The 8,290-nt window shown below is 50.6% G+C and overlaps 1 pseudogene; it reads left to right on the top strand.

The window, feature by feature from the left end:
• Positions 1–533: 533 nt before the first annotated feature.
• On the top strand, positions 534–3,689 carry LOC101269711 (cleavage stimulation factor subunit 1-like; annotated as a pseudogene).
• Positions 3,690–8,290: the final 4,601 nt, after the last annotated feature.

Raw genomic sequence — 8,290 nt, 5'->3', positions numbered from 1 at the left:
ATAAGCCGCAGCATTATGGATGGTGTGAAGTGTTGTGAGGAAAATAAAACTGGGGGGGGGGGCGTTGAGAAAGGAGGTGACATTTGACAACTCAGATACAAACTTCAGGATAACAAGAAAGATGCATACTTGGGCCATGTCCGACTCGGGGCTGGGACACACCCTGCTGATGGCATCTTTGAGCCCATGGGATGGAGATGGTGGAGATGGTGACGGGTGAGCCCCGTGGCGCTAGTCTTCCCTCTTATTCAGTGTCCTCGGGGGCGGTGGCAGCTGTCCAGGCCCAGGGACAGAGGCAGAGGCCCACATCCCCGGTGGCTGAGCTCTTTTTCACAGGCCCGCCAGGTGCAGCTGTAGCACCGCCTCACTCCTGCGACCACTTCACATAACAAATGGACTTTCTTCTTTGAAAAACTGAATAAGATGCCTAGCCTGCCTCTGCTTTCACAAGATACTGTTTGTGAAAGGGCTTGAAGGAAGGAAAGTTTCAGAAAAAAAAAAGGAGAGGAAATTCTCTCTATGTTTTCTAGGTCTGCTGTAACAAAGTATCACGAACTGGGTGGCTTCAAACAGTAGAAATTTCGTGTCTCACAGTTCTGGAGGCCAGAAGTCTGAAATCAAGGTGTTAGTAGGTTGGCTCCTCCTTAGGGGCTCAGAGGAAGAATCTGTTCCATTAGTCATTGGATTAGGGCAACCCTCATGACCTCATCTTAACTAGATCTCATCTGCAAAGACCCTATTTCCAAATAAGGTCATAGTCACAGGTACTGGGGGTTAGGACTTGAATATATCCTTTTCGGGGGACACAATTCAACCCCTAACAGTATCTAATGTCATCTTCATCATCAGCATCATCATTGTCATTATCATCACGAAAAACTCAGGGTTAAAAAACAAACACCACGGCTTGAGTCACGCCCCAGCGGAGACGGTGCGCAGGCGCACTTGCTCCGTAAGGCCCCGGAAGTGGTGGCGCCAACCTGCCGCCAGACCCGCGGTGCTCTCCGGATCTGACCGGATTTGTCCGTGAGGCAGCAGTTCCTTGGCGTCAGGGTTGTCGCGTAGGAGATAAAGTCGGAGGAGGTGAACGAATTTTTAGAACGCGCCCTTGGCAGGGAAATTATCTTCCTCTTCTCCCCGATGCACAGAACCAAAGTGGGCTTGAAGGATCGCCAGCAGCTCTACAAGCTGATCGTTAGCCAGCTGCTCTATGACGGCTACATCAACACTGCTAATGGCCTCATCAATGAAATCAAGCCTCAGTCTGTCTGTGCACCCTCGGAGCAGCTCCTGCATTCATCAAACTAGAAATGAAACGACTGTGTGCATGGAGAAAGGTCCAGAAGAATTCATACCACCATGTTAACAGTATCTCTAGGTGATATAATACAAGGAATGGAAAACGATGATACTGCAGTTCACTATGCAATTCGTCCGTCAGATACAGTTGCCCCTGGCACAGGAATTTACCTGGAGTTTGATGCAGATGTCCAGATTATGTCCCCAGAGGCTTCGGAGTACGAAACATGCTATGTCACATCCTGTAAAGGACCATGTCGTGTAGCTACCTATAATAGAGATGGGCAATTAATAGCTACTGGATCTGCTGATGCTTCCATAAAAATACTTGACACAGAAAGAATGTTGGCCAAAAGTGCCATGCCAATAGAGGGCATGATGAACGAGACTGCACAGCAGAACGTGGAAAACTACCCAGTGATTCCAACTCTTTACGACCACGTGGATGAATTCACGTGTCTCGCTTTCCACCCAACAGAACAGATCCTCGCCTCTGGTTAAAGGGATTATACTCTTAAATTATTTGATTATTCCAAACCAGCTGCAAAAAGAGCCTTCAGATACATTCAGGAGGCTGAAACGTTATGCTCCATCTCCTTCCATCCTTCTAGAGACCTTACTTGTTGGGGCTAAGCAGCCTACTCCTCGACTTCATGATATCAACACATGTCAGTTCTTTGTCTCTTGCAGTCCTCAAGATCAATACACTGATGCCATATGTTCCGTTAATTACAATCCTAGTGCCAATATGTATGTGACTGGTAGCAAGGACGGCTGCATCAAATTATGGGATGGTGTTTCAAATCGATGCATCACAACTTTTGAGAAAGCACACGATGATGCTGAAGTTTGTTTTGCCATTTTTTCCAAAAATTCAAAATACATTCTGTCAAGTGAAGAAGACTGTAGCTAAACTTTGAGAAATATCAACAGGGCGAACCCTGGTCAGATACACAGGTGCTGGTTTGAGCAGACAGCAGGTGCACCGGATGTAGTCCGTCTTCAACCACACGGAGGACTGCGTGCTGCTGCCTGACTAGAGGACCATCAGCCTCTGCTGCTGGGACTCAAGAATGGCCGAGCGGGCTTCCCTGGTGGCGCAGTGGTTGAGAGTCTGCCTGCCGATGCAGGGGACGCGGGTTCGTGCCCCGGTCCGGGAGGATCCCACATGCTGCGGAGCGGCTGGGCCCGTGAGCCATGGCCGCTGAGCCTGCGCGTCCGGAGCCTGTGCTCCGCCATGGGAGAGGCCACAACAGTGAGAGGCCCGTGTACCACAAAAAAAAAAAAAAAAAAAGAATGGCTGAGCGCCGGAACCTGCTCTCCCTGGGCCACAACAACATCGTGCACTGTATCATGCACTCGCCCACCAACCCCGGCTTTGGGACCTGCAGCAACGACTTCGGGGCGCGGTTTCGGTACAAGAGGTCGACCACGGACTAGAGCCGCCTGCGTTAAACAGGGTTCTTTTCTCGAGGACTCCGCCCCTCCTTCCCCTTGTGTCCCATCACCAGCTTCAGTGGTAAGTCGTTGTACCATCTCTGGCAGTTGTGCTGCCACCTCTATGTCCTTCTGGGATTTGTACGAGCCTTTTTTTACCTTGATGGAGAATCTTGGTGGAAAAAGTTGGAAACACGTATCTGTGCGGTTGTTCTGCACCCACTGATTATTACATGGTGATTTTCATCGGTTTTGTAAATACAGGACTTGCTATTTCTCTTGATCATTTGAAGAAGGATAGAGTATTAAAGTGCTTTCTAGATCTCAAATGGATCTATCATGAAAAAAAAACACCCACCAAAATGCATCATTAGCAAACTGGATATGCCTGTTTTTGTGTGGGTGGTAGTCTGCTGTGACATGACAAAGGCAGTGACAGATTTGCAGGAACCTGGGAGAGACAAGACTTAGGTCCCGCTTGGCGCTTCTCAAACAGCAGTGAACACGTGAACCACCTGGGGCTTGTAAAAAGGCAGACCCTTGTCAGTAGGCCTGGGGCAGCCCTATGTTCTGCATTTCTGTCAAACTCCCAGGTAACGCCTCTACCGCTGGTCCATGGACCACGCTGTGAGTAGCAAGGGTCTGATGGATTGCCACCATTCAGGCCTCTGCTCTGCCTAAGGCCCAAGCGTTGGTCACCTTTGAAGAACCTCGCCCTCTTTCTCCCATGACCTTCATGATTTCAAGAGCCAGCCTGGAGGGCTTCACACGTGTCACTTCCCACTTAGGTGGTCCCAGCTGTGATGTCTTTCCCTTCCTAACCCGCTCCTCACGTGGCACACTGTCTTTTCTTAGCCTCACATTAGTATTCTAGTGGACAGCCTCACTGACGGTGGAATGCACTGGGGGAGCCCAGAGGAAACTTAGCTGAAAGCAGGCCTGTAAACACGGCGGAGCACAAAACACATTCAGCCAAAAGACCCCCATTCCTGGACCCCATCCAGACTCGTCCCTTTATTATTTTTGTTCTCCTTCCTCTTTTACTAGACCTTGCCTGAAAACAGCCTGGGTGTTGCTAAGGTAACGCTGTAGAGCCTCCCCCCAATACATCATTGTTTGATTCCAACAGCAGCAGCCCAAGGAATTTGCTATTTGTTTAAGAGATGAAAGCCACAAACTTCCACACATTCTTCTCCAGTTTCACTCCCCTCGAACTGTATGGCCCAGTCGGAGCGGAGCACATTGGGTGGAGTGGACTCAGGGGACCCAACAAAATAATGGGTGCTTGAGAATGGTCCTCATCACCCAAAGGGAGAGAAAGAGAGAGCTGGGATTTCTCTTGACGGGGCACCAGGGGCGATAACTGTCCTCACTGAGGGTCTGAGATGGGCCTGGTGGGAAAGGAAAGCCTCTCGGTTATGTTCCCTCCCAGCCTCAGATCTGGAAATCACACTTCCCTCGGGGCCTCAGTTTCACAGACTGCGACTCTAGGAAGGGTACCTGAAATCCCACGAGCAGCACACCTAACCTGTGCGAAAACACATGGGATGTGGTTCAGGGCGCAGAGTGTTTCAGGAGCACATACAGCCCCGTTTAACGAGCTTTATCAGGAAACCACTGTGGCTTGAGGGCCTGTGAGGTAGGTACTGGGGACACAGTGTGCATAGCCCTGCATCTGCAGCTTCTTACCAGCAGGAGCATTGATCCGACTCTGCTCTGCTGCCACTGACGGAATGATTTCTCTCTCGGTCCTTGCTTTTCTTTGTCATTCCGCTTCTCTCACAGACAACCACTTGGCTCCCCCTCTGTGTCGCATCCAAACTCCCTAAGCTGATGCATTTGATTGGTTCAAGTATTGGCTGACCAATAGAGAGGCAGCCCCTGGTCAGGCGCTCACCCTTGGGTCCAATCAGCTGTAGCCCACCTACCGTAGCTCATGCGGTGCAGCATGGCATCTTTAAAGGGAGCTGCAGTTATAGGAGGTCTTTGGAGGCCTGTTCATCCGCCCAGCGTGAGCTACACGATAAAGTGATGCTTTCAGAAGAGTTCTGGGGAGAGAACAAGATGTCTAAAGATGTCTAATGAGGAGGCTTGATCGAATTTTGTGGTGTGCTGTGATGTGTGATATAATCTCTGTCATTCCACTGAGATTTTGGTGAAATGTACATCGCTCACCAATGCTTCTGGTGTTAGACATGTGTTTTTTTTTTTGATTAATTCTTATTGGAGTGTAGTTGCTTTACGATGTTGTGTTAGTTTCTACGGCACAGCAAAATGAGTCAGCTATACGTATACCTATATCCCCTCTGTTTTGGATTTCCTTCCCATTTAGGTCACCACAGTGCAGTAACTAGAGTTCCCTGTGCTCTACAGCATGTTCTCATTTAGTTATCTATTTTATACATAGTCCCATTCGTGCATGTGTGTCAGTCCGAAGCTCCCAATTCCTCCCCCTCACCCCCTAGACATGTGTTTTTGAAGGTTGGCTGTGCTCACTCTGACCTCCAGGAAGACAGATTTAGAACAGAAGCTGCCCCCCGGGGGCCCAGCCACAATCTGTTACCTATAGAAAAACGTGAGAAGTTCGGCGGCCAATGGAAGGAGAAAATAGGATCAATCTACTGAAGTATCAGGATCATCTGTACACACGGACAGACATAGAACCCCAAAAAGCAGGTGTAGACAGGCTTTTGGAGAAGTTGCCAGAATCCAGATGAGTTCCAAGTGTCTGTTTAGTCTGTGGCCCCAGCGCTCAGAAAGGGACCCCCTTGCGGAACACTGTGATACCTTCAGTGTCTGGAGAAATTGTCAGTTTGGTTAGGGAGCCCACGTTGCACAGAAGGGCGGCTGTCCTCTGCCCGTGGTTCTCACTATGCAGCCACCCATATAGGGACTGAGATCATGAAGGAATTAGATACTGGATTCCAGCCACAGCCAGTCCTGGAGGGAGGCCCAGCACCTGAACAGAGGAAGGGGGAAGAGGATGAGTTGACCCTGTGGTAAGATGTGGAGCTCACACTTGGGCTGTCATGTCTGGAAGGGATCTTGGAGGTCTTCTTGTCCAACCCTTTATTTTTTACAGGAGAAAATGCAAGCTCAGAGATTAAGTGATTTGCCTGGGGTCATGCAGTGAGTTGGTGGTGACCTGACAAACTCATTTACCAACAGCTGCTGCCCTTAACTTAGGTTTTGTTTTTGTTTTTTCCCTCTTAGAGGAAGACCAGGTCTGTGGGGGAGGGCTGGTGAGGACAAAACCTGACAACATGTCCAAGGGTCTCTGAGAGGGGTTGGTTGAGAAAACACTGTCAAAGAAATTTCTGCTTCATTTTATCTGCAGAGTCTCCCTTCCTTCTGGGCCAGCTGTCCCTTGATGAAGCCTTCATTTTGGTCACAAAAGGGGTATGGTAACTCAAGTGCTTCAGAGCATAGGCGATCTGGAGTCCTGGAATCAGGAAAGCAGTGAGCGGAGAAAGGCAAGTGATGGCGTTCAGGGGCGCTGGGATGAGTCACAGCACGGAGCGCCCACTCTCCTCTCCTCCCCAGCTGCTTGTGAATCCATTCATTTGGATGCAAAAGCATCTGGTGGGAGAGGGGCGCCAGTTCAGTGGAGGAATGAGAGGACACAGATCTCGAACTGATAACGGAGGGATCTTGTTCACAACTACCAAAGCCGTGCTGGACCTCCGTACGTGGAGTCTGAAATCACGGGCCAAAGGGGGCTTCTGGCTAATCTCTTGATGGAGCCTAGCCATCGTGTCCCTGTCCCTCGCGAATGCTGTTCTTACACTGAACATGGTTTGACTGTCCCCGTTGGTGCCCTCACCACTCTGGGGATGGGAAGTGGGAGGACAAGGCCAAACTCTTCTCTGTGTTGGGAGGTGGGAGAAATGTGACATCAGGTCCACAATGGTTGGCTTGAGGTCTGACAGAGCCCTCAGGACCCAGGCATCCTGTCTCCCAGTCGTCTCTGCCAGCGCACAGGTGCCTTTGATGCTCCCTGAGAACCCAGAGTACTGGAGGACAGCTCTTCTCAGAAAGTAGCACCATATACTGACATCACTGATGACCTGGGCTTGGGGCCGGGGCCAGAGGTGCGAGAGGAAAATGAGGTGAAGAAGCAGCAGAATAAAACCGGTCTCCCCCGCTGTACCCCCTACCCCCAAATGACTCAGGTGGTCTTTGAGATGAGAAAACAGCCACCGAATTCTTTCTGCTCTCTGCTAGGATCTTCCTTTTGAATGCAAAGGAGAGACTGGGAGCTCTTTCAGAGTCAAACATGGATCTTCATCTCAATGCCCAGAGACAAAGGCCAAAAAATGTGAGGAATTTCCAAAGCGTCTCCTTCAAACAGCATCTCCCCCACCCTCTGGCTCAGCTCCATGGGCACTGCTGATGGGGATGGCAGCTTTCTCCTCCTGGCCTGCGGCCCACTCGCTAAAAGCTTCTATCTGAGGAGAAAGGAAATTATGAATCTCCCTGCTCAGCCTCCTGTTCTCATGCTCCTGTAAGAAGATACCTCTGTGAACCCAGATGGTAGGATGGGCCTGGGGAGTGGCTTCCACTGGGCAGACCAGTGTCTGCCTGGCCGCCCCCCTCGTCCATAGCCACCGTAATGGCGGGTCGAAGGGACGACGCACCCCACCCACTCCAGGGCAATGGGAACATTTTCACTTTCTGACCGAGGCCTTTAAGAGGAACCCTCATTTGGATCGGGGCTCTTTTCTCCTTCCTCTCTGGAGGCTGAATGGATGGGAATAAGCTTCCAGAACATTACAGGGAGTAAAGAAAACTGGGAAGGAGCCCAGGGAGCTCTCATTTTAAAACATCTTTGAGACAGAGCGTGATAGTCAATGCTCTGGGGACCCCGGCAGTTTGGGCGACCGCCTGCCAGCCCTCACTACCTGTTTATTTAACACCAACCTCGCCTCCCTCCCTGGTAGGATGCTGGGTTCTTTGGGGGTCGCTGCGATCCCTCAGAAAGTGAGAAAAAAACAGAAAAAATAACAACCCACAGATAACTGTTGGAGGAAGGGTTGGTAGTGATAACACTTTGGATTACACAACCCACGTAGGACCACACCAGTTATCACATGACACGATAAGTGAAATTACCTCGCTCATTGCTTGCCTTGACCTACCAACTTGGTAGACTTGCCCAGGCTCCCCTTGCTCCCTGCTGGGTGCCAGAATAACTTTCCTCAAGCACTGGCTTGGTCACGCCAATGGCAACTTTAAAACCCACAGCAGCACTCTCTGGCCACAGTACCTGGCCCAGGGGTCTTGGCATGGCACTCAAGGGTCCCCTCTTCCTAGCCTCTACAACTCACCCCGCCCATTGTCCTTCAACATGGCTGCCCTCGCCCGCCCTTTATCCCACCCGTCGCCCTAAGCAGTGTTCTCACCCCTTGACTCTTATCCCGTCCAACATGGAGGACACCTCCCTTCCTCTCCTCCCCGCAACTCCCATTTCAATATGGTACCTCACAGACTCCCTGCTCCTTCTTCACCGCTATCACATTCACCATCTCGCCTGAGTCACTTTTCCCTAGGAAGC

The sequence above is a fragment of the Orcinus orca genome, chromosome 9 (assembly GCF_937001465.1).
Source record: "Orcinus orca chromosome 9, mOrcOrc1.1, whole genome shotgun sequence".
NCBI lineage: Eukaryota > Metazoa > Chordata > Mammalia > Artiodactyla > Delphinidae > Orcinus > Orcinus orca.
Note: the sequence above shows the minus strand (reverse complement) of the source record. Positions and strands in the feature narration are given on the sequence as shown.